Source organism: Lonchura striata, chromosome 7, assembly GCF_046129695.1.
Source record: "Lonchura striata isolate bLonStr1 chromosome 7, bLonStr1.mat, whole genome shotgun sequence".
Lineage (NCBI taxonomy): Eukaryota > Metazoa > Chordata > Aves > Passeriformes > Estrildidae > Lonchura > Lonchura striata.
The window spans coordinates 25,170,548-25,198,313 of NC_134609.1; positions in this window are offsets into that span (position 1 = coordinate 25,170,548).

The window sequence follows — 27,766 nt, forward strand, 5'->3', positions numbered from 1 at the left end:
TTGAGGAATTTCCTGGAGCTGTGGGATGAAGTGTGCAGTAATACACGTGCAGTAATACATGCTCATGCTGAAGAGATTTTCCTGCCTCGTGGCTGTGAAGGAACGGGCAAGGAGGAAAATCAATCCATGAGAAAGTGAAGTTGTTCTCCCAGGGCAGGTGTTGCACTGGGACAAACACTCCTTGTCCCTTTGTGTGCCTGTTGGCTGCATGTTTTCCTCAGTGACAAGGCTGAATCCAGCAAATCCAGCCTTTTCCTGGGCATGGCCTTGCCCTCAGCCCTGGAAAATCGCTGTGCTATAGGGAGCAGGACCCAGGAGGTGCAGGTGAGTTGTCATGGAGCATCACAGTCCACAAGGGCAAGTCAGAAGAGTTCCTTGGAATTTAGAAGATCACTCAGTTGTGCTATCAGTTATGAATCATCCAGGAAAGGATTACACATGATAAAGAAGAAGGGGTGATTCTAGTTTAACATTGGGAAAAGATTTTGGGATTGACTACCGAATGTATGTATTAAAAAAAACAACAAAAGGAGCAACCAACCACCACCAACAAAATCACAAAAAACCCCATCAAACCCCCACCAAACCAACAAAAAGCCACATAAATGCACTTCCAGGTATCTACATCTAAGATGGATGTGCTTGGAAAAAAGGAAGCTTTACACACCTCCTCATCTAGCTTGCTACATGACAGAATAACATCCTTCAGTCTGTCAAGTTTTTGCCATCAAAAGGCTATGAAATTCAAAGAAATGTGTTCTTTATACATTATTCAGTGTAGCTTTCCAGTTGCATACTTTGTAAATAGTATTTTTAGGGGCTTTGAAATGATGAGAAGACAGGGGATGGCCAGTTTTCATTAGATTACCCTACAATTTTCAGCAGAACACAAAATAATTCTCTAGTGCTATAGAAAATGGGATTGTGTTCTTCATGCACTATCACCCATTTTTCCTACAGAAAAAGATCCTTCTGTCAGTGAAATGTAGTTCAAGTGAAAAATCAGAGTACATTAGCTATGTGGCTCCAATTTTGTATGTAAATTGTCGTCCCACACCCTCTCAGTATTAGTGCTTTGGTGACAAGCAAAGAATATAATTCTGTTTTGAGCTTTTTATCTGATGATAAGTCTCTGTTCTCACTGCTCCCTAACTTGTCACCGCTGTGGTGAGATCAATTGCATCTTAAGTGCTTCGAGTCATAAGATATTTAGCATATATTCATTAAAATTCTGTATATTCCTCCATTAATATTTTTAAAGGAACTCCCTTAGGTTTTGGGTTCCCCTTGGTGTTAAAGCTAATTTTCAAGGACTTGTTTCAATAAATTGTTAAGAATATTTGCTTAACATTAATTTCATTTGTCAAGGGGTGATTGTTGCTTTTCTACAATTCTATTGAGCTTGAGTGCTCAAGGAGACATCCAGCAGACAGTGTTACACTTCAGTAAATTGGCCTGCAAGATTTTACATTGAAAAACTGGGACTGATTCCACCACAGAAATTCATGACACAGATATATGTCTCCAGCTTAGAAAACCTGGGCCCAGAAAATAAAAAGCTGAGAGCTTGGATTGTCCATCTTAGTGAAGTCAAGCCAGAGGAATGTTGATATTGATAGCCATGAAGGAATTGTGGGGAAGAGGAGTAAATGCCAGGGAATGTCAGGAAGCATTGGAGGCAGAACAGATCACAGCACTGGCTCGAGTGCTGATCTACAGCCACTGGCCCCAGGTACACAAAACAAGACATTTTTTAATGATTAGAAGACTTTGGCTTTGCAAATAGATTTATAAAGGCAATAGCAAGGGGAAACTGCCCAGGCAATGTCAGACTGGCTGGTGGTGAGTGGATGTGGGGGTGTTGGGGCATTTCTCCTGCAGGCTGAGGCTCAGCAGCCCCACTCAGTTCTCAGTCTCCAGCAGCTTTGGGTCTCATGTAACTCTCAAAATCAAAGCTTTGTGCTGGGAGAGGCAGCTCCTGAATTTTTGTAATGTGGTATTTACAGGGTTCAGGTTCTGACTGCTGTCTTGTGGAGTAAAGGGGGAAAGAGGGAGAAAAAAAATTATTTTTAATAACTGCCAACACAAGGATTGTAAAATGATGCTGAAATAATTTATAGCTTCCTGCATCACATCTTCATTTCCTCAGTGCCATTTCCCTTCAATGCAAATAAGCTATCCCAGTAACCCTGCTGGTAACCAGCAGTATGGTGATACGTGATTGAAATATATTTAAGTCTAAGGAAAGAAACACATGACTGACACATGTTCAGGTGCAAATTCTTTTTTTTTCTTTTCTTTCTTTTTGTTTCTTTTAATGGTGCTCAAGCTTTGAAAAAAAGATGCTGTGAAGGGAAAGCTTGACAACAGCATCTTTGCTGTATTGCCTGGCTGGGCTTGTAGGCAGCCATTCATTCAGGATGAAAAATTAGATTTTATTGTGTGTAGAGACACTTTTAAGGCTCTTTAGGGTGCAGTGTGGAATTAGCCTCCCCCTCTTTTCCCCCAGATGTTGTCATGTCATGAGACACAATGAAGTTTATGAATAAACAAGTACAGCATCAAAATGAAAGCCAGTGCATAGTGCCAAGAGATGGAGCAAGGCAGGAGTTTCTTGATCAGGGCCAGGCAAGAGGAGTGTGAATGTGAGCAGGGGCTGCTTTATCACCGTGATCTACTCATAATGACAATGAGGGAAGAAATTCTGGGAATGGGCTGACAAAGAGTCTTCCTTCAGAAATGGAGAGCAGCATCCTATCACAGCAGGTACACCCTGAAAGAGAGAGTAGCAGGGCTTTGAACACCGATATTATCTTCTATATTAAACTCTCACACTGCAGTGGGGAAAGGGACACAAGCAATACCATAAAAGTGCCTGATAGTAGGAGAGCAGCAAAAGTATTTACCAGAACTAAGACTGGCATGGACTGCAGATAATGCTAGTAATTTGTATTAGGTTGTGCTCTTATCTCTGTCCTCCTTTTATTTTGATTATTATAAACACATTCCTAAAATTCTTATCACTTCATTGTCTCTTACACTGAGTGTGTTATTAAGATGATCTCATACACTATTTATTCTTCCTGATGCATTGAGATGGTTTGTTATACTGTTGTATTCCAGTTCTGAGATGCTGGAGATATCAAAAAAATTAATTCCTTTTTAAAAGATGGGGAGTTTTTTTTTGTTGTTGTCATTTGTTTGTTTGTTATTTACTTCTCTCTTCCACTTCTTTGTGGTTCTGGGAATGGGAACAATGGGAACAGGCAGGTGCCAAGTCCTAGGTACTACTGGACGTATTTCTCAATTAATGTTTTAACTTGCATATCAAAAAACCTTGGGGCAGCTGAGGTTTGGACCCTAAAGATTCTTTAGCATTGCCCAGGATGAGCCACACACTTGATTTTAGAACACCCTGGAGGTACTGCAACAGCTCAGAAACAAATGTGTTGGCTAAAACCTGCTCCAATGTGTCAGGAAAAGACAGACTGGAATTAGGCAGATCTGAAGAATTTAGGCCTGTAAACCTGCAGGAGGCTGCTTAGGATAACAAGTAAATCCAGATTTAAATATTTAAACTTCTAAGTATCAGAAAATGAATGCATAAATTTGAAGCCCTGTAAATCTGTTTGTCAGTGTGTGTGTAAGGTAAGGGCAGGTAGGTTGTACCATCTGATTTACTCTGCACTTTACCTTCAGTATTTCATTTCTGTCAAAATCAGTTGATGAACTTTTGTAATGTGTTTCTTTACTTGTTTCATGATCCAAATTCATATAAAATAGCTCTCCTTGCTAGAAAGGCAGTCTGGGAGAACACCAAGGGTGCTCTTGGTTTCTGCATATTTAAGAAATACTCAAAAAAGAGAAGTCTGTAGGATTTATTAAAAGATATGGTTCTATCTGTGAAATAACAGGAATATGTCAAGTTTGCTTGCTTAGGAGAGGGTGGGAACATATCTGTGGAAGCATTACCAAAGATGTGTCTCTGTGTTCCATATATAAATTGTGTTAGGAGACAACAAGCTCTGATAGAGCTTTTCACTGGAAACATCATGTTTGGATAAATCACTGTATTTTCTGGTGTCCTTTCTTGCATGCTGTGGATTTAAATAAAAATGAGCTGATCTGGCTTTGGCTAAGAGCAGAAGAGTGGTTCAGAAATATATTTCTACTCCAGAGATGGACAGCTTCAAGTTTGGTCTCAAATTCTCACATTTCTTTCCCACATTTCTTAGATTGTAATGTGGAAGTGGGGGCAGTACAGGCCTTGTTTGTTATTAATTGGTTAGTTACTGGGGGCTTTTTTTTTTTTTTTAAATAATGTTCTTAATTCTACTGTAATGCTTAAAACAGAGAGAAATTGTTACCTCATAGTGCAGTCAAATAAATGCAATAACTTGGAAAGCCTGGTCCCTTCTGATTTAATAAAATGATGCTATATCTGGAACAAGGTAAAATTACTTCCTATTTATCCACACCCCTGCTGAGACTAAAATTAACCTAAAGAGGTGCTTAATGGCACCCACTAAGCCATCATATTAATTAAACAGCTTTATAACATTTACTTTCCGGGAAAGCACCTTTTCTTTTATTTTCATGATTTCTTTTATTTGACGCTGTAGAAATCATATATTCTAATAACTCTTATGTCACTAGTGATTTTCAGCATTTTTTGGGAAGCAGCTCCCACTCTGTTCTTGGCTATATATATATATATATATATATATACATATATATATATATATATATATATTTTTATTAAAGTGGTGCTGGCAAAACATCCCCTGCCATCACAGGCACTGACAGCTGAGGTGGTGGCCTGGAAATACCAGTTAATTTGGCCATTACAAATGTTATCTTAAATTTTGTTTCTTTTAGGGGTGTTGCAGGGATGCAGTGGAAGAGGGGAAAAGGGCTGGCTGATGGAGGACATGACAAGGGTCTGCTCATGATAATTCAAACATGGAAAAAGCATCCAACTAAACATAGTGATAAAATGTACTGAAGATGATTGGTGGCATTTAATATTGATTCTGTGCTTATATTTTTGTTTCTCTCAGTGTGTGACACTGTCTGAAGATTTCACAGATACCAAGGAGTACAGTCTGCCTGAGGGGCAGAGAGGCACCAGAGGAGCAGGGAATAATAACTAGGTCTCCTGCTTCATAGTCCCATATTTACATTAACATTTTTCTGCTTCTTCTTTTTATATGTCATAGTGACATTGGCACTGCTCTAAATGCATGAGAAAAAATGAGAATTGTGACAGGAAGGTAAAGCTCAGTGGAGGATTGTACCAACATGGATAGGGTGGATAAAGATCTGCACAGGTACAGAAACATTTTCAGGGATCTGGTTCCCCTTTTTTCCTATCAGAATTTAAATGGAACAGGCAAAACCTGGCTGTGTAAAGGTTTCAATTTACTTTCTTTCTTTTTTTATATAGACTTGAAAATTGCTGTTTTTCTACCTGGGTAAAGATGATATACATACTCATGTTTCTAGACTTTCTGTAATACAAATCCCTTTGTGTTTCCTTTGAGCCATTTCAGTAATGCTCATGGCTGGGGATGTGCCCTTCACAGAAGCCTGAGGGGAGGACACACCTTTTCCTTGCATGGCCACATATCTCCTTATCTCTTTCTCTTCCTGCTTTGGTTCTTACAAGTAAGCAAAAAGTAATTTCCTCCTCTTTTATTTTATTTTAAATTCATTGTTTACAACTGGACCATTGTTTATTACGCTCAGTTCTTAAATCTATCAGAATTTTATTTGAAAGTCTAATTTGCTTAATGACTGCACCCTATACTTTTACTCCCTCATCCAGTGCAAAGGCAGTGTACTCTATCAAAGAGTGTGGTTGGACTGGATTCAGGGAAGATTCCAGGTCAGCTCCAGAACCCCAGGGCTGGGCAGGGAGAAGGAGCTGGCTGTCCACCCCCCTGGGCACTCTCATTCACAAAGCCCCAGTATATGACTGCAAAACTTTATTCAAACCACTAATCCTCAGGTGCCAGCACAAGGAATCCCTTTCAGAAACAATGCTGTGCATTCCTAGAGCTAGCACAACCATCTGTGTATTCTTGGAATTCGGTCCTGGAGCATGGCTGAAGCCTTCTCCATAAAGGAAATAAGTATGATTTAGGAGAGGAACCAGAAGAAACAGCTATTACTGATAAGAAGTATTTGCAAGCAGAGCCTGGGATCCCATGCCAGTTGGCACACTGAATTATTGACCAGATTTTCATCAAAAAGACTTGGATCATTTTGAAAAGTGATGCAGGAACATGCACTCGAGTTGAGATCTCTAATGATTTAAAGCTTTGTATTAAATAACTATTCAGCTGCAGTTACTGAGTCAGTCCTGCCCACCTTAAACTCATTTCCCTAGCTTGGCACATTGTAAACTTGCTGAAAAATACCACCTTCCTTTGTATACATTAAAAAAAAAAATTATTAGCTTTTTAGAAATGATGAACAGTTGAATTCACAGTAATTGTCTGTTACATCATAACTTCCATTAATGGATTCCCACTGTGATACAAAAGCTGAAAGTATTTTTCCTTCAGCTGGTTAATGTATTCAGAGTCTTTTAACTATGGCTGGAAGTGATGAAAACATGTCATTTTTCTGACATGTATTCTCAACCAGGAGCTCTTTACTTGTCTTTTGCAAGTACAATAGACTGTCTATAATAATATCTTAGCTCAGGCTGGGGTATTTTTGAAGCAGATGCTCATGTTAGTCATCAACTCTTGCACATATTAGTGTGCCTCAGATACACCAATATCCCACTGAAGGCAGTGGGGGTTTTCACTGCACAAGTGCATTCTGAAATGAATTTGGGCTGCAGTATCCAGCCCCTTGTGTTGAGGTCTGTCCCCAAGGCAGAATGTGAAATACCCCCAGAGAATGGAGCAAAAGGAAAGTGAAAACTTTATCTAAAGCAGATTTGTTGGTGGCAATCATGGTGGATTTGGGAATGGTTTCCATATGAATTCTGCTTTCCCTGTGCTGTGAAATTTGTTCTGAGGAATTTAGATATTTTTTCCTTTTTATTTTGTTCTTAATGGAAAGAAACAACAATAGAAGGACTTCTCAGATATTGCCATTTTGTGTAGGATTTCAAACCCTTACATTACAATTTTATAGCTGTTCATAAGGTCAGCTGGAAAACTTACATATTTTAGAAATTATTACTTGTTTGAGGCACTGTATTGGCACTGAGAAAGGGCAGAATATAAAGACAAGTAGTAATAGATAAATGTATGTCGAGTAGCATACAAAATGTTCAATACACAGAAAAAACACTTTTGTAATACAAACTTTTGGGGTTTGACAGGGTTCTCATACTTGTACTCTGGTGGGCTGCCCCATCCTTTACAGATTCTGCTGGATTCCAGCTGCCCTGTGACCCTGCTCTTGCATCTCTGCCCAGCAGCATCTTCAGAGCTCCCTGGGCCACAGCAGCACAATCCCTCATCCAGCCCTGAAGCACAGCACCTGGGAGCCCCTTGAAATGCCCCAGGTTGGTGAATTCTGAGCCAGTGTTGGTGAAATGCTGGGAATTGCCTAAAAAGAAAGGACAGTGCTGCAGCAGAGACAACTGCTTTTGAAGCAGTTTTCTGGCCCACACAGCTTCAGGTCAGTTTTGGTTAGGGGGAGGCAAAGCTTAGCTTGTGTATTTTCAATTATTTGCTGGAAATAGTTCTGTGTGTGACATCCGTGGAAGGGAATTAGTTTGGTTGCTGGATGGTAAAATGATTATTTCAGCTATTGTCACTTTATCCTTCTCCTGTGAGCACAGATTTACATATCTACAGAAAGAGCAGTGGAGAATTATGATTTCTAGAAACATTTGCCTTCTAGCTGAAGCTGCAGTGAAATGATTAAGTTCATCTTAAAATAGGGTTTTTCAGAAAGTAAGCTGACAGAATGGAGAGGGTTCACTACAGGGCTACAAAAATGATTCAAGGTTTGGAAAACCTGCCGCGTATTTAGAGGCTTAATTAGCTCACTCTTCTTTAAAAGAAAATTACCATGTGATCTGATCAGCCTACAAATACTTACTTTGTCATTCCTAGTGACAGCTCCTTTCTTTCTCTCACAAAAGCATAACAATATCCAGCCAAACTACTCATTGCTTGAAAATAAGAAACAATATTTCTAATTGGAGAGGTAAACAGATAACTGTCCAAAAGCAGAATGGATACTTGAAATCTTTGATTCAAGACCTCTGACTTCCTGGAAGGATGAACTTAGCTCCAACACAGCCTGATGAGGGCTAAAGGACACTCGCCAGCAAGGACATCCAAAAGATCAGTCTGAAGGAGGAGGTGAGATGACAACAATTACTTCTGCCCTTGTAATCTGTGACTGTATAAGGGAGATGGATAGGTAGCAGAGAAGAGAGCTTATTTGAAATAGACATTATTTTACAGCCTACTAAAGACTTCAAGGCCAAAGTGAGCACCATAATAATGGCAATTAAGGCAGAGCTGGCTATCTTTCCAGGTTAGGCTTTCCAGTTAATCATGCAAAGGTCATTGCTAATGCCACTCAAGCACAGCAGACATGTAAAGCCACCTTTAAACCACCTCTGATTAAAATGAGGTGCAAATCTTATCTTTCTAACGAGTCAATTTAAAAATGTGTTGTTTTTGTCAGCTGTACAGTTGTTCTCATTTTTTTAAAGGAATGTCTGCTTTAGAATATAAGGCCCATTCCTACAGATCTAAAATATTTTACTGGAATTTCAGGCATACAAATAGAATTTACTTGAAATTGTGTCATTTAAAAAATATGGTATTGCTAAGTTTGTTTAACTTTTCCCTCAGAAAAGTAAATAAATACTGAAGTGAGATAAATAGATACTGCATGAGTAGGCAGGAAGAAGAGAGAAATAATCTTGGAAGTCTGCTGCATAGAATGGGTAGATTAAATATGAAGCATAGCATAAAATGTGATTGTTTAAAAAGGAAGCCAATTACACTTCTGTTTTGAAATACAAATCTTGCAGTCTTATTCATAGATTTTCTCTCCATTATTCCATGCAGCTTGCAAAATTCTTGATGAAAAGAAATAATTTTTTTTCATCCCTTGTGGAGAAGCCGTTCCTATTGAGATGCACAGGGAATGTTCTAATTATTAAACCTTTCCTCTCTTAGGATGTGCTCTCATTGCATAACGTTCTGTCCCTCAATGGCCTTTTTCCCTCATGTTTTCTCCATAATTAGGAAGAAGGCTCTGTGTGAGTCTGTGCTGGCAGAGCAGGACCTGTGTTGTCAGGGCTGGAGCCTTTTGCAGAGGCTGAGTCTCTGCTGTGCCTCCACAAGAACTCGCTGCCAATTATTTCCAGGGAAGAGCCACCTCACAGTAAACATCTCTCTCTTAATGGTGACAGACCTAGTCAGGAGAGTGAAATAATAAATCCTACAGAAACAGGGAGCTGGCTGAATTATTGAAGGAGAAATCACTCCTGCCAGGTGCTAAGAACTTTAGTGACAACACAAAAGTCTCCAAGCCCCGGAATAAAAGTATTTTGCATTTTTAAAGCATTTCATGTCTTCAAGATGCAGAACAGATGTTTCTTAATTCTTCTAATGGTTCTGTGAAGCAGGTCAGCATTATCTCAGCTTTACAGATGGGCAAGGAGTACAGAGAGGTTGAATGATTTGTCTCGGTCCAGGGTATGAATCACTGTCAGAACCAGGAATAGGATTCAGCAGCTCCTGGGAGTACATGCACATGCTGAAACCACTCAACCACACTGTACCCATCACAAGAAATGGAAATTAATTTTTAATATTCCTGTTTCTAAAGCGAGATTTTGGATTTCAGAAAAATTAAATATTTATTTCATTATGTATGACTTCATAAGTCTATAATTTATACCAGATAGATTTATTGGCTTTATTTCCCCATGATAATTAGATAGTCCTTGTTGATCTAATGGGTTTGTGATTTTTAGTGATGTATCCATCTGCCCAAAGAAGCAGCATTACTTGCCTCTTATGTACTTAGGAACAGACTTAAATGATATGCACATAAAATCTTGTGGAGCTACAATATTAAAATGAAGGGGTTTTCCTTCTCCTAAATGCAAGTTAAATACACTAAATTAATTTGCAACTACTTCAGTTTTCTAAGCAAATCTAATCCTCTGATATTTATCAGTCTGGCAGCATGGCAGTCCTCTATGTACTTAAAATATTGAGTATTTAAACTGCTGATATGTTGCAGTGATACCAGCAGATTGCAAAGAGTTTGCAAACATTAATCAGTTTGCCTTTAGCAGGGAAAAAACCCCACCCAGTGCCGCTGGCTGGATGGTGATTCAGTCCTGTGTGCAGGACAGTGACTGACACTGGGAGAGAGAACATTCCAGACCAAAGAAAACTGCAAAGGAGAGGTTTTCCCTTAATCCCAACAATCTCCTTTTTCTTCAGCATCTCCTGAATTACTGCACTGCTCCTACTATATTACTGAAGCCTCTGCAGCCATGGTATCACCATAACTGCTAAATCTAAAATTCTAGTTCTTTTGCCTGGCCAGCCTCAAAATTAATTTCTTTCTATCATCTTTTTATATTTTTTTTAAATTTTTTTTAGTAAAAAATATAATTTCCCAGAGCCACAGGGCTTCTATTTTCGCTGTGCAGAAATTAGTCTCAATCTCTTTGCCCAGCAAATCAAATACTCCTCCTGTTTCACAGGCCAGTCTTGAATCGTTAACATTTTTTCCTGGGTGAAAACCAGATTAAACTACATCTTGTTTGTATAACTAGTAAATAGGAAACTGTGAAAACTGTGGCACTGAACACAAAAAACCTAAAGAGTATCATGACCTTTTCCACAAATGAACATTACATTTTCAGCTAAAATGTAAAAATAGACCTAGCATTATCATATTTTTCATTCCCGCGTTATTATGTTCATGATAAATCTGGGGAATCCTGCAGGTGTATTCAGACAGAAAGTAAAAAGTAGGGCCTTGACAAATATTTTTGAATAAACGTGTCCTTTAAAGGTTAAGTACGAAGGAGAGGATGCAACATTTTTGTTCAATTACACTAATGTTTTAAAGGCAGCATTACTGTCAAGCCAAATAACATCTTAGGAAAAGACAAAGATGGAGGGAGGCTGAAAGAGCAACCCAGAGGAATCTCTCTATAAATGTAGGGAAAAAAGACAACAGCAGAAAGGATGAATGGACTAAATTGTGAATGGATATATTGGTTGTGATCCTGCTTTTGCTTCTTCTTTCTCTTTCAGTCCCAAATTAGACTTTGTCCATCTGGGTGCACACGCCCTGCTCGCCAAAATTCTGCTTAGCCTTGCAAGGATCAGAACTAATTACCCAAGCAAGAGATTTTCATCTGTTCCCTGCCTTGACCTCCTGTTGGTCTCTGCTCCTCTCCAGACAGCCTGAGCACACACAACAGCCAGAATTTGGCCAGCGTGCTGACAAAGGGAGACGAATTTAAAAGGGAGGAAAGAAATGCAGATGGCTGAGAAGCACCTGTCAAGGATTCCCAGGGTGCAGACAGATTAGTGATGCTATTTTGGTTGCAGTGGATGCAGCAATCTCTTCCCCACAGCACTTGATGGGGATAGGTTTCTACTCCAGGTGGGTGGTGAGAAAGGTGGTTCCCCTTTTCCTTCACCTACTCCCTGGTACATAGGGGAGACACATTTAAAGCCAAAATGGAGAAATCAAGCTGTTTATGAGAGTCAGCATGTTCTCCATTTCTTTTATAATACATTAGATATAATTTTTTCCTTTGTCTTGTACCCTGCATTAAGGGGTATCCTACTGTGGCTGGTTTGACAGTCATATCTTTCTTGTTTATAATACAATTTGACTGACAATAAGTCAGGGAACTGTGATTTGAACTCCTCATTGTGACTGGCCTGACAATAATCTCTTTCTCATTTATAACCATTTGATTGACAATAAGTCAGGGGATTGGCAGCTGGTTAGGTTTTTTTCCCCTGAATGTATATTTCTAGCTAAGACACGACATCTATTCCTAAATAGTTTGACAGATAATTTGTACAAAATTCTAGAAGGGTGATATTCCTCAGCATTCTTATAAAAATAATATTGTTCTTCGGCTTTGTACCAATTTCACTTTTAAGATGATGGTTTTCCTTCTTTCTCCTGTGCCAACTGTGTCTCTATTTTTCATCACCATTATTAACACATTATAAAATTGCAGTTTATATGTTAGTAACTCTTACATGCGTTCTTGACATTTTTTCTTCTTAACAAGTGTGAGAAAAGCTATTATCTGCTTTGCCAAATCAATGTAGATGTGCTATGACTGGGAGGTTTGGGGAACTCTTTTCAGTGGTTCTGTTTGTGTATTGTTAATTGTAGTAGTCACTTCCAGGATATTTTCTTTATTTTTATAGAGAAGGAATTCTGGCACTCACTGTGCTGTTGATAGGTATCATCTCTAAAGACAGTTGGCACAACTCTGCCTTCCACTAGTGAGTCTCAAAGCCAAAACCAGCACAGTTTGTGGTGATGTAATAGCAAACAATAGTTTGCAGTGACCTTCTTCAAAACTTGGCCAGGAATCGATGCCAAAGTGGCCCATGAAACATAGCCTGGGCAGTGGAACAACAACCTGCCCAATGCATCCCTGCCCTCCCTGCATGGTCCAAAGGCAGAGGAAAGTGTGAGTATGGATGAAAAACAGAGATCCTGAAGAGCATGTTGATTTAGAAAAGAAAAAGAAACACCAAACCCACAAACATATATCTGCATATTCCTGCTGCTGTGCAGTTTCAGGCTGACCATGAGGAGCTCTCAATTGGAGATCCTTTGTGAGTGCAGCCACTGTGGAGTGGGCTGAAGGGCAAGGGAGAAAGGGTCATGGGCAGGAAATCAATAATGGTGCAATTCCCAGGGTGAGGCAGCAGCTTCTGCAGCCACTTGTAAGTCTATTTTTCACATCAGTTCCAGTGTCTATGGTTATAAAGAGCATATTTTTAATATCCCTTTATCCCAACACAAGATGGATTTAATACAGCTACAGAGAAGGACTAGTTTATATTTTTTGCAGAGCACCCATGAATTTTTTAACTGGAGGGATATGATCTTTGCATAGTTTAAATGTCCCACTTTCACATGCAAATATTTTGTATAAAAATACTGGGGATATTTTCTCTAGTCACTGAGTAAATATTCTGCTCAGAAATAGTTTCAAAATTCTTCATAAGGAGTCCAGTCAGCTACATCATTTAAATATGCTTGAGGGACTGAAGACTGAACAAGGAAAAGCATAAATTGCACTTGAGCTACTGAAGAACAAAAAGTAGAACAGGTATGTTTGTGTCTGTGTTTGTTACCAAAGGATGAAAGTGTGAAGAAAAGCTTTAAATTGGTACTGGAAAAACATTAGATTTTAGAATCCTGATGCAAAAATATTCAGTAGAACAAGAAGCCAAAAATGAGAGCTAAAGGCACTAGGCCAGAGAATTGAAATGTAGAGTTTGTTCACGGTGGAGAGAAAAATATTTATTTCTTGTTTTCTATTCCAAATAAATTTCTTTCTTATGCTGTAATCTCATGCTGCTGTTTATCTCAACCTGTGACTTTGCTTATTCCCTCTTCTGTTCTAAAAATCATGAAGCTGGTGGTGCATTTAATCACCCTCTTTCCTAGATGATGCCAAATAAGGGGGCATATTCCCATGAAACACTTGAGCTGGTGAATTCCCCCAGTTAAATACCACCATTTTAAACAGGGAAGATTAACACAATAAAAAAAAAAATCAAAGGGAACAGAATTATATTTCAAAGCTACTCCAGGCTAGAGTAGCACAACGCTGAGCTCTGTGCTCTCACAGAGAGCTGCTGGCCTCAGGCAGGCTAAATAAAACGTGTTTTACATCTGGATCAGAGTTAGAAAAATCTTCATACTGCTTGGTTTTTTTCCTTGAACAAATGGTGAGGAATATAGCAGCCACTGGTGCTGTAGTAAGGCTTTCATGAAACAGAATGGCTGTGTTTTCTCACTGCACTTATGTCACTGTTGGGCTATCAGATAGGGATATTCCCTATAAGCTTTTAAAATTAGCTGCTGTGGGGCTGTTTGGGGCACAGTGGGGCCAGCTAAGGGGTAGAAGGAAACACAATTATTCACTTTTCCAGGTCATTTAAAGTGGTTCCTACTCCATGAGTAAGAGTTGAAACATCTCTTTCTATGAGGTGGAAAACAGATTCTGGGGGTGCCCTAAGCTATACTTCCAGTAGTAGTTAAATTTTTAATATTTTGTTAATTATAAATCTTCCAATTAAAAAGTGGGAAAAATGAACCATTTTGTCCTCCTGTGAACTATAATGAAAGACACTAGTGTAGGAAAGAAAGATACAGGACCAAAGTTGGAAGTTCTTAATTTTTGAAATATGAACTCTTTCCCAGGTGACTGTATGGAAAGGAGAGAAGAAAATAGATGTGGTTAGACAGCAGAAGAAGAACATGGAAACCAGTTTCCCTGTCCAGTGGGCTATTCCTAGGGAGTACTGCTAAAAGTGAATAGGCAAAGACATCAGAAAAAATATGCCATATTTATTGTATTCTCTCCAAGAAACTGCCAAACAGCTTTCCCTGATTTATTACTATTATTAATATTTAGCCATTAAGGAGTATCACAGGTAAGGGTTATTCTTGTTTTTTTTCCCAATACTTCCAATTAGCATGTCCAAGTTACATGTTCATAGTTTTAAATGACAAAGAAATTCTTATCTCTGTGAGAACCTTTTCCCTCATCCTTGTGTTACCTCAAATACAGATTCTTGATTGCATGTGTTTTATCTCATATAATGCAGCCCAGATTGTACAATACTTGGAAGACAGATTTGTGGTTTTTTTAATTGGTCACTACCATTTTTTGTATTAATGTTTCACTTTTAAGGAGGAAAAGAATGCAGTTAGGCAGAAGAGACAATTTTCACTCATTCCACCACTATTGTTGAAACATTCAGTACATGATTGAGAGAACTGACTTTCAGCTCTGATAGGTTATAAATAGAAGGCATTGTCATTGTCTAGCAATTCTCCTGCAAAGGAGAGCTAACTGAGTAGATTAATAAAATATTGTCATTAAAAAACCATTTTCAGTTAAATTTTAAAGTAGCTGATGAAATGTTTCTCTAGCAGCCCTGTCAGCTCATGCTCCAAGTCATAATTGTCCTGCTTGGGTTTTTTTTTTTTGTGTGTTTGGTTGGTTTGGATTTTTTTAAGTTAAAAAACTTTACCCCAAACCTAAAATACCTGAGCCTGGGGAGAGTGAGTGTCCTGTGCTTAGAGTTATAGATTTATGGAATGCTTTGGGTTGGAAGGGACCTTCAAAGAGACCCCATCAGACTCCAGCTGGTTCCTGGGGCTCAGTTCAGATGTGGTGTGGGGACAGCCAGAGAGATGGGCATGGGAGATGGTTTGTCCAAAGTGGCTCTGTTGTGGCTGCTGCACTGCCCTTCTGTGCTGAAAGAGGTGAGCAGAATGTAAAAACGGGCTGGGAGTTTGTTAATACCCTTAATGAGGTATTGCCTTCATCTTATATAAGTACAGTGTGTGCCATATAAGGTCTGGTATTTCAGAGGCAGATAATTAAAAAATCTAAGAGTAATTTACCACTCTAGCATCAGCCAAAACATCTCTGTTTGGATTTTAATTCTTCTCCAGCTAAGGGATGACAGCAATGAAGATTAAAGCTTTTTTATTTCTCTTTATGATCTCAGCAAAGTGCAGATTTGAAACGCAGAAAAAGGTTGACCTTCATATTAACCTGAATTTCTTTTCCTGTTTCTTCTTGAACATATTTTATTCTCTTTATGCACAGTGGGGCTCTTTTTTCATGTACTCTGCTGTTGAACAAAATGCCAAAAAGATGGAGTGTGCACTTCTACATCAAAGAAATGATGAGACCGTGAAAACTCATTTCCCTTGTGACTTCTTAAATTTCTACTAAGCAATTGAATGTGTCTGTTTGAAGCAATGTGTCCCTTTAAATTCTGTTTTGTTATTTTCCTTAAAACAGAAAACCATGGTTTCATTTAGATCATGATCCAAAGGCCACTGAAGTTAAGAAAAGATTCTTAGTTACTGCACTGAGTTGCAGGTCAGATTTTTCAACCGTTTCACTATATAAAACCCAGAAAAAGAATTGCTTATCTAGAGGGGAAAAAATTGCCTGCTGTATTTTGTTTATTCAGCTAGTTAAAACTCTTACCTTCAGCTGGGCAAGACCTAAGTGAATTCCCTTCTTACTGCACAGAATGGATTTGACAAGGACAAGAAAAGTCAAGCTGTAGTTAAATTCATGAAGACAAACCAGGGAAAATATTGATTTACTTTAGTTTTTCTCATATATAAAGGTGATGTGAGGTAGAAGCAAACACAGTAACAAAATCCACAACATACACTCTGTTGGAGGAATACCTTTTCCAGTGCTACACTATAGTTTTGGATAATCCCTCACTGCTGGGATGAGTAATTTCTCACTGCTACAGTCCAGGAAGCTGCTAGAAATGCTCTTGATTGGAGTGAAAGGCATTGTAAAGCAATTAAGTTCTGCCTATTAATAAAGCTCCCACAGGATTCATTAATTTTTAAAAGTAGACAAAGACTGCATTTAGTAGCTGTAGAACTGTGGCTATACTGAAATATGGAAAAATGCTACAAGATGTCCATGCTGTTGTAAATATTCCTTATCAGTTTCCAGAAAAAGGTTGTGAATTTCTAATTTAGAAAAGCATTTAAGCATATGATGAAATTTCTTTCATTTTGACTGGATATAAATTAAACAAACAGCTAAGCCCTTTGCTTAATAAGGAGCAATTTGAATATCTGCTTATAGCCCAGGTTCAGATTTCATTGAAGTTTCCATTCCTCTGAATTGGAGCCATAATCCCCTGAATTGTCATGGTATTTTCTGGATTTAGAATCCATAAAATTTCACTTTCCTCCCAGACACAAAGCAGCTTCTTAAAGATACCCGTAGTGCATATCCATGTTCCTTTCCAAAGCTCCAGTCTTGTTCTCTCTTTAATTTACAGTTTATTTCTCACTCCCAAGACATGTAGTAATTTCAGCAGGTGATTTTACAGCTCCTCAAAACAGAGATTGCTTACTCTACCAGTTCCAAAGCAATCCAGTGTTGGAGAAGATGTAAAACTTCTCTGTGTAGGTCTCTACCTCTGGAGGCACTGAACCACTCACACCCTCCCTCTTCCCCTTTCTGCACTCCTGTCACAGTCACACTCAGTTTCTGGTTGATCAGACTCTATTTTATGCCTAAAAAGAGTCACTCTCTGCTATGATCCCATGCTGCCATAGTACAACAATGGAAAAACATTGCTACCAGGAAAATATGTTTGACTGTTTTCAAAATTCTGGAGCGAGCCAGCAGTTTGTGTCAAATCCTTTGCAAAGGCATTGAGCCAGTTTCTCAGATTCCATTGTTTATAATCTCACTTGGGTTATTTCCCAACAACTTGGAAAATGTGTGGCTGGTTTTGTATCTGAAATGAGTTTGTCCAGTGCCAAAGTGAGAATATGAGTATTTACAAAACAAGGCTATCTAGCATGACTGGCAGTCTGTAGGGCTGATTAACTGAGTGGTTCTAGCAATTGTGTTGCCGAAGATATGGCAGCTAGATCCTGAATTACATGGGGGCACTAATCCGGGTTGTGTTTTGTTGGGTTTATTTGTTCCTTTTCCTGGTAAAATGACTGGCTTCCTAAGCCAAGTGGTTGAGCCAGGTTTTGTTCCACATTACTGGTTCTGAATCTGTTAATGCAGCAGATGCAGGAATACGGGTTCAGAGAATCATGAAGAGATAAGTGGGCAAATTTGCCCAATGCTGCTGATTGCAGAGCTCCTTGTGCTAAGAATTTATTATCTGGTAGGTAGACAGAAAAAGCCTAAATGTACAGGTAATTTGTTAAAAAGCCTTTCTTGTAAACTGCACTGAAAGTGGATATTTTATACTATTACTTAAAAGTCAGAATATCATGGTTTGAAATCCACATAAAGGTACCCATTTCCAACAGTGTTAAAAACTGCAGCCTTGATTCCAGAGGATGGAAAGTTACTGGCTTTAGGGTTCTTGGAAGCAGAAGAAATTAAGTTTGGAAGGAAAAAAAAAGAAACCATCAGAAGATCCAAAAACAAACCATCAGAAAATCCAGTGCTCATTTTTAAACCACTAGGTTGCATTTAAAATCCCTTCTTGGTACTTTTCTTTTGCCATCAGGAACAATTATATATATATATACATAACAAGTTCATACCTTTCAATCTAAGAAAAATTGACAGCCCTCACATGTTGAAAACCTGCTATGCCAACAGATGAACTCTCCAGATGTCCAGGAGTGATTTCATTACAGGGGTTCTGCTGATATGATTTTTTCTTTTAAAATAATGGTGGTTTCCACCTGGAAATATTTAGCATTTTTTGTAATGTGTAATAACATAACCTGTGCCATTGGGTTTGCTGCCCACTTTTCATCATCACTAATTTTTTGGGGTAAAATATTTCAGTAAATATGGGGTGAGGTAGCTTTTTCTTTTCAAGCTAAAAATTTACTTTAAAGAGGAGGGAAAAGATGAAATTCCTGCAGTGAAGCTGGTAAAAAATTGTTCTGCTATTTACAAAGTGCAGCAATGCCTTTTGATTAAAACCAAAAGTGAAAAATCCAACTCTAGCTTGAGAGCCTGAGAGACAAAGTTCCTTCAATGAGACAGAAAATTAAAAGAGAGTCAGGCAGCACCTGTGAACTTCTGCAGAGTCTCAAAAGTGTGCTGCTCTGGAAGAGCTGTTTCTAGCAGTGTAAGGGCATTTATCTGCCAACATTCCTTCCTCCCAGCTACTTAACTGTTGTCTTTTGTTTCCACCTTTCTAGTGGAAAGTGGCAGGGAGGTTGCAACTTTCGGGAAGATTTTTAAGGTCTCTACCTGCCCTAACCAGTCCATGACTTCCTTTGGGACCTTCAGGAACATTTATTGCTTCCATATCTACTCAGCCATGCAGCTGAGAACAAGACCAACCCTTACTCTGCAGTATGTTCAGTAGAAAAATAAGTCTGTAGAGTCACTATGTCCTGAGTATCTCCACAAAAAGAATATTTTCAAGAACCTTCCAAGATAACATCCTAAAAAATGCGACATCAGAAAGAACTGCAAGGCATTTGCATAGAAATGATCACAGTATTCCATGGTGGCCTGATTTTTGCCTGTGTTTCAGGATGTTTATGAGAATTCCAGGACTGATTACTATATTCATTTCATGAAAGTAGTAGAAATGTTCTGAGTCAGTGCATTAATCGCTTCATCCAGTCATAAGAAAATATTTATCTCAGTTATCCAATAGTAAAAATTATATTGCCCAATTGCTTAATCTTTAGTGCATGTAATAACATAGGAAAAACACTGCAAAATGCTTTCTGTCAAAGAAATTCAGTCCACAGTAAAGGAGTGCACTTTGAAATAATGAAAAACATCTTTTGGAAATACTTAGTGTGTTGATGAATGTCAAACTCTAAATAATGTTAATTATGTGCTAGTAAATTATGCACACATATAAAAAGGGAGCATGCTCAGCAACTGGGGAAGAAGTTGTTATGACACTTAGGACATGTTATAACTGGAAAATAATCTTCACTTGGGTTGCATTTATCAGTGAAGAAATTAAAAAAAAAAAAGAAGAAGAAAAAGGACAAAGAAAAAGGGAAAATAAAAGTTTAATAATAATTTAATTTTGCCTTAGAATCAATTCCCTTTCAGAACAAAGGAGTAACTGTCAAAGTGGGTTTTGGAACAGAGTTGTGAGAGATGTTAGAGACCAGTCAGAGGTCTAGAAAATATGATCTCTGAAGAAAGACTGTGTGAACTGGGACTCTTTTAGATTAAAAAAGAGAAAGCCAGGGCTAGATGACCTCCCTTCCAGCTTTATATTTCTATGGAAATAAAAGGATCTGAAGGAGGGTCACTGCATCCAAAGACATAATCCTATCTTTCAGGAAATAAAAATTGCTTCTGAATAAAAGTTGAACTGCCACCTAACCTACATGAAGAAATAAGGAGAAATTAGTGTTCTTTTGCCCCCAGAAAAAGCAGGAAAGCAACGTGCATGGGATGGCAAGATTTTGTTTATATGCAGGAGAGTGGGGTTTTTATTAAATTCTGGCTAGAATGATCTTTGTTGTTTTGTTGTTTGTTAATATTTATTATAGAAATGATAAAAGCTGCCAGATCAGATGACACTTGGAAGTTTGTGGTATTAAAGCAATAAATAAATAACCGGTTTTTAACAGGTGGTGGTAGATGTATTTACAAATATCATCACAAAGAGCACCTGGCCAGCTCAACAGCTCCTGACAACCCAACTTTCTAGCAAGACATCAATTATACACATGAAGTATATTCCAATGGGCCATATACTTTTCATTGGGATAATGGATGGTGTTTTCCTTCATAAAAATCATCTTTACGACAGGGAGAGGGCTCTTGGAAACCACCAGAGGAAAGGCAGATGAAAGTGAGCTCATTCAAACATGGTATAAACAAATTGGGAAATTCTCTGTTCACGGCTCTCCAAACAGTCTGTGATAACATTTGGGGTCCTTTTATTTTTGCTTTGCTTGCAGGAATGCACAGAGGTGCCTTTTCTTGCTGAGTGGCAGGGGGTTTTCCATGCATGATGCTGTGAGAACAGGTAGGCAGAAGAGGGGGAGGATGAGTGAAAGAAAGGGTGCATTGCAAAACCTCTTGTAGGTCTTGAAATCAAATGCAGATAAATGGAGTTGTCTGACTTGCCCATGTAGAAAATAGAATGTAGTGATAGAATGTAGTGATAGAATCAAGCCTAGTACTCAAACTCTTGTTTATTTATTCTCTGCCATGGTTCCTCAAAATCAATTCTGTCTATCTTCCTTGATTGTATATATATATTTAGGTTTATACTGTACTTTCCTTCCATCAAGTGCATTGAACACTTAACAGTATAGAAGGTTTTAAATAAATGTTTTTTTTCAGATTGTGTTGCTTTTAGCTTATTCTTTTGAATCAAGCAGGAAAAGTGAAGATGTGAAATTGTTATTATTTTCAGTTTTTCAGATGAAGAAACATTCAAAATTGTACTGGTTCTATTTCTGAGAGATTCTAGTAATGTGCTTCATCCTCTGGACAGTTGCTGAAAAGAGGTGTATAAAGCTGAGACATTTGTTCTTATAATTTTTTTCAATTTTATTCTTGAGATTCTGCCTGAGATTCTGTTTTAAAAATTCATTATTATTTGATTGCAAGTTGGATGTCAGCCAACTAAATTTTTGAATTTGAAAGAAAATGCAGCATCAGCTTCTTTGGGACTATAATGGAATGAAACCCTCCAAGTACTCATTAAAAGGGTTTCTGATGTCTAGCAAAATTAGATGAGGTGTAAATCACTGAACTACCATATGTGATTTGAGATGGAATATTTAATTTTGTAGACTCCAAACCCAAGGCTAAAGGGAAATTTAACTACACCAGCATAATATTTTGATGATGGAAGAAATAATACAATTTTTGATGTTTTATAGTTAAAGTTTAATTTTAAAAAAGTGTTTATTAAGGGAGTCTCCATTGATATCCGCATTGTTATCTGGCATATAGGCAAATCCTCGAGGAATAATACTAAAGTACAGTAATGACTTTTCTCCACTGAAGAGTTTCTGAAGGCTGTAAAAATATTACTGGAACATTTTGATTGCAGAAGCATGATCATAATAATTATTTTTTCCTTTAGCTTCCTCCTGGTAATTCTGTGCCCTTTGATGAATCTCATATTAGGGTAAGTTAGGCATTGCTCCTCAGTCACTGAAGAATGGAGCTGCTTCCATTGTGGAGGTAGAAGGGATCAGGAGCCATGAAACAGTTTTGCCTTCAATCTTTCTTGTGTTCAAAGTGCAGTTGAAAAGTGACAGCTTTTCCCCTAGAACTAAATCTATTATTATAAAATAATAAAAGTAAATATTTCTATTAATATTCTGTCCATTGACCCTTGTTGGGATTGGGGTTCATTATGTTAATGCCATGCAAGTTTGAAAGAAAAAGTGCCTGGTCTGAAGTCTTTGTAAACAGACAGAAGGAAAGGGATGTAGGTGCATCACCTGAATAAATAAATACACTGAAGAATGAGTCTCAGTTTGTTACACTTGAAGCAAGTTTGATTTTGATCCCTTGTGGCTCTATTTGAACTATGGTTTTGTGCGATTATATAGGAACTTTATAAGTTTTTGCATTAATTTAAGTTGTCAGGCTGTGACTCAGCCTTTAACTGCACTTTTGAGAATAAAGATTAGATGTTATTGTTTTATCATTATTATTCTCTAAATGCCTTTATGAAAGCAGACGAGAATTTATTTCACATGTGGCAAAAGCGTAACTGCCCCGACATGAAAATTAGTTTAAACAGAAAAAACCATTTGTTTTCTTGTTTATGCTGCACATGAGAATGGAATATATCTGTACAGAAATGTACTTGCTTGTGATGCGATGGATGAAGAGACTTTGATTCCTCAAAGAGAACTATTTGTTTGTCTCTTCAAGCCAGACAAGTTGAGACTTAGGAATTATATTTTAGGAGGAATTACTTTGAAGGCAAGGGAGAAATCATGTGAGAAAAGTGTCATTTGAGGAAATCTTGTGCATAGTTTCAAATTTATTAAGAATAAAGACATTCTTCAGAAAAGGAATGAGCTTTGAAAGATTCAGGATGTGCAGCTCTGTGCTGAGAATAAGGGAGATTTTGTTCCTTCACATTGTTCTCTGGAGTGGGGAAGTGGAGCAGTGGGAGTGTGTTGGGATCAAAGGATGGTTGGTAATTTATTTTGTGTCCTTTTCTACAACTACTTTGATATCCAGTATAAGCTGAAATGAATAATGTTCATTTCTTGAGGAAAATATGGTGCATTTGAGAACCAGTGTTCAAATGAGCAATAATCCAGTCTGGCTTCCATTGTGTTATCCAAAGCAGCAGCGTTTTCAGCTTCAGAGATAAGGGTAGGAAGACTGCTTAATTTCAAAGGTTTTCACTTTTATCTTAGTCTGGGAAATCTGAATACTTTAATGGGTTTAGGTTTTTAATTTAATTCCAGGTTGCTCATCATTTCACCTTTCAGCTGGGCTATAGAGATAATTCAATCATATTTCCCTTGACAAACCCTCTGAATTACACTTATATTTCTCTGCAGATGTGAAAATCAGCTGCCATAATAGAGTGTGACAGACTTTTGCCTTCCCTCCCTCTTTCTCCCTTAATTTAGGGACTGTTCTTGTCTTGCTTCATAATGCAGATGCTCTCTGACACAGGCATGTGAGAGACAGCCCTTGTACAAAACACAATGTGGTGGTTTTTGTAGAGACACAATGTCAAAAGCTTTGGAAGTAAGTTCAGAGAGCAGTCATTAGGGAAAGAAAAGCATGACATTTGCAAAACAGGGATGTTCTTGAGGTTTGGAGATTGTAGATTCTGTTTTTGCCCAGAGTTCAAGTAATGTACTCATTTATTTACATGCTTTTTCCCTTCCATAATTCTTTTTCAAAGAGTGTCCTAACTTTTTTCCAGAGCTACCTCCATGCTCTCCACCATATAATCATATCTTAACTTCTGATACAAATACATGGACATGGATGAGGATTCTCTGCTCTGATTCTTGATCTCAAAGGGGTGATCAAGAAACAAAAAAAGGAAAAATTAGTTTCTTAAATGAATGTTTTTACTGTAAGCCTTTACAAATTAATTTTGTATGTGAAATGTCTTCTCTTGGAGGAACCAAGAGAAAAGCTCAAGCTTTTCACAGGTTTGGCTGAATGCTTGCTAGACAATGTCACATTTCCATGCTCAGATGAGGTCTGTCTTTTCAATGTTCATCTTCTTTTTGAGGTCACTAAACATGAAAAATTTTTTATCTCCCACATGGATTTCACCACCTCTGTTTTTATGCTACCTCTGGAGGTGGAAACAGCCCCAGCTGCTCAGCAGTTACACAGGGCTTTTCTGGATTTAGAATTCCTCAGGTGTGAATTGCTACGACCATTCCACAGAGAGGTTTCTGCATTCTTTCCCTTAGGAAGCTGACTGTACTAAATGCATTTTCTTCTAGTTAAGAGGCAAGGAGCCATTGAAGGCACATAAAACAGTTTTTCCTCGTGGCTCTGGCTGAAACGCCTGAGTTTATTCTCTTTAATTCTAGACCATACAAACTTGTGAAAGCTCAGGGTCTAAACCTACCCTTTATATGATGCGCTGTTGTTCTGCAGATAAAATTTTCTGACATTCTTCAGAGAGATATGAGCATTAATTTTTGCCCAAAATACTCTCAGGAATACCATCAGTTATTTATAAAATTGACATTTGTTTTATATTTGGCAGGTGTTCATACCCAACCTTGGACATCAAACAGCCTTTTTATTTGAGGCATTATTGGTATTTGCTGAAGACAGTCCCTTTCAGCAAGGGAAGTAACACCTGGATATTTCTACTTCATAAAGGCAGAGTATGGAATAAGGTGTGTATGTAGGTAAGGTAAAGTGAATTAAAAAAAAAAAAATCCTAGAACAATTAAAACATGTAAAAAGTCTTCTTCTATGTGTGTGCTATGTGCACATTCATGTTCATGTGTTTGCACAGGTATGTTAACCTTTTAACATGAGGATGAAACTTAATAATATGCCTTAAATTATAGTGGCTTTTCAACCAGTAAATTATATAGACAAAGTTTATTACAAAAAATATCTGTCAGTGTAATTAGACTTTGAATTGATTAAATGGATGGAAAGCAACTCAGACCACATTAGGATTTTTCTCACTTTATCTTTGGGTAAATGACAAAGCAGTCTTTCCATAGGCTAGAAAACTGAGGGAAAGGAGGAAAATACAGAAGCACAAAGTACAGATATTTATATTGCAGTGTAAAAGAGCATTGTGAAGTAAGAATATTTTGCATCAAATTATTTTTCCCACAAGATTTTATTAAACCTTCCTTTTCTCAGGCTTTTTTATAGCCTGGAGCTATTTGTCTTCATGGCATAACAACACTATTTGTAGTTAGAGGTACAACCCATCTGCAGTATTACTTTTCAGTGTGTGGCTCTCTTGATACTGCTGCTCAGGTAATAATTTATTTTTTAGCAGTGATGAAGCCACAGATATTCTCTGTGAGACACAGTCGAAAATCGTATTTCATAATCTTGTTTTGAACATCATTTTAATATTTAATGTGACCACGTGTGACTCTGACAGTTGTAAACTGTGATACATGGGATTCATTTCAGTGGCCAGATTCATGTCTCTGCCTGTGGTGGCAGTGGACAGTTAAAGTCAACGTGACTGGGAAAGGCACCTGAGAAAATGAAACTCCACCATCTGTCTCTGCTTCAAGTTGTGAAATTGCTTTTAGAGGTATTCAAGAGCTACAGATTGGTATGAGATGGAGAATTTGGAAAGGCAAATAGGTCAAAAACGATTGACAAGGCATTGTAATGTGGTATAATCCTTGTGGAAAACAGTAGAAGGTACTTTTATTTCCAGCACAGACCTGTCTGTGCTGAACTGAATATGAATATGAACTGAACTGAATCATGAGTATCATCTCATTTCAACTGAATATGAGTATCATCATGCCACTTGTGGCTTATTCTGTGCTTCAGCATTTTTTCATTTTATTCTGGCTTGCTTGTGCTATTTCTTTATACTTGCCACTATATATGTGTATTTTTTTCTATATTTTATGGTTTTCTTTTAGATTTTCAGATCGTTAAAGAATTCTTGATGCAATCATCTTAATTTTTGATGTACTTCCAATCTTTCTTCCATGTTAGGATAATTTGCTGCCCTGTCTTTATCTCTTATATTCTTTTTTCCCTTATCACTGCTAGATACTTGTATTTCCCTGAGCTATTTGAAGTCCATTAGCCTTATTTTGTTAGTTGCAATTTAAAGGAAGAATAGAAGACATATCATTTTTATTATCTTTTTCTCTTGAATTAACTTCCACTTTGAGATTCTCAACCACTTCCTCCTAAGAATTAGAATTAAATCTAAAATGGCTACTTTCTGTGTAATTTCCTCCACTTCATGAAATAAAAAAGCAGTCCCTAGCAGATCAGAAGAACTGAATAGACAACTTTTTTCTTTTTCAAAGAAAGCCTCAGATAGTTGTTATATTTTCATCCTACTAGGGAATGTATTCCCATTCCCACAAAGTCCTGAGCTTTCGGTCTTTCCAGTTTCTGCCCCTTGGATACCCCTAGTAGCTTCTATATTGAAAGAGCCTTTCTAGTCAGAAAAATCTTTGGTTCAAACCTGTCATTATGTGCACTTTGTCTCTCCCATTTTTGACTGGTGGTCAACAGCTATTTCTGTCAGTGTCTAGAGTGCACGTTCTTTGAGGAGCAGTGAGGGAGCTGGGGCTGTCTAGCCTGGAGAACAGGAGGCCCAGGGATGACCTTGTCACCCTCTACAACTCCCTGGCACGAGGCTGGAGCCAAGTGGGGGTTCAGCCTCTTCTCCCAACCAACCAGTGACAGGACAAGAGGACAAAGTCTCAAGCTGCAGCAGTTTGAACATCAGGAAGAATTTCTTCATGTAAAAGGTTTTGGAATGGGCTGCCCAGAGGTGGAGTCACCATCCCTGGAGGTGTTTAAAGAAAGACTGGACGTGGCCATGGTCTGGTTCACAAGGTGGTGTTGGGTCATAGGTTGGACTGGATGATCTCAGAGATTTTTCTACCTGAACTGATTCTGTGTTTCTGCTTGTGGATCTGTCCTGCAGGTGTTTGATGGCTCACTTTGCATTCTCCCTTTCTTAGAACCTTTTCAGTTCTTTCACTCTCTCCTTGGCTTTGATCACATAGATTCTAAATCTATAACCTGAGAAGAGGAGAGAGAAAGAGCTGCAGACTTTTTTCTATGACACCTTTTAAAAATGGTCCAAAGCCCTGCTCATGAGGAACAACTTGCCAAGCTGGTGAGAAGGTTTCCCTCAGCAGTCAGAGAGAACCATCCTGCATGTCCACCTGTGCAGCCAGACCTGCCCATGGCACATCCTGAGCCTTTATCCCTGGCTGAGGGCGTGGATAAGGTCAGCATCTCAACTCACAGCTTCTTCAGCCTCCCCCTGCAGCACCACCAGTGCCCAGCTACACAAGCAGGAGATGCCACACACATCTTTGTGCTCCTCTGGGGCAATAAGCATTGTTACTTCAGGCAAATAATCTTATTCTTAATAATTATTATTTCTACCATTATCTGAAGCTATGGAAATTAATGTCTTCAGCTAATTAAATAACTGCTTGTGTGCTTGACAAAGTGTTATATTTATGCAAGAGAGTTATTTCTTCAAATTACTGAAAATAGTTGCATTGAGTGAATACAATAGGCCACTTAGATTCTTGGCATATAATGTCTGTTTCAACATTAATACTGAGGGAAATTTTAATCTACTCAATTCTTTTATGACATCTAGAAGACAAGACAGGGATCAATGCATGCATAGCCTCACATTTTTGCCAATTTTATGCAAATCAAATAGCAAAAAATGAACATAATTTTGTTCCATTATTCCATTATGCCTAGTACAATTATTGTTTCACTATCCTTGTTGCAGACTATTTGATGTACTTGTTTTTCCACTTTTTGCAAGTATCATTTTCCAGAGTCTAATAGTATAACTATTCAAGTATTGACTGAAAAAAGAAAGAAACAATATTT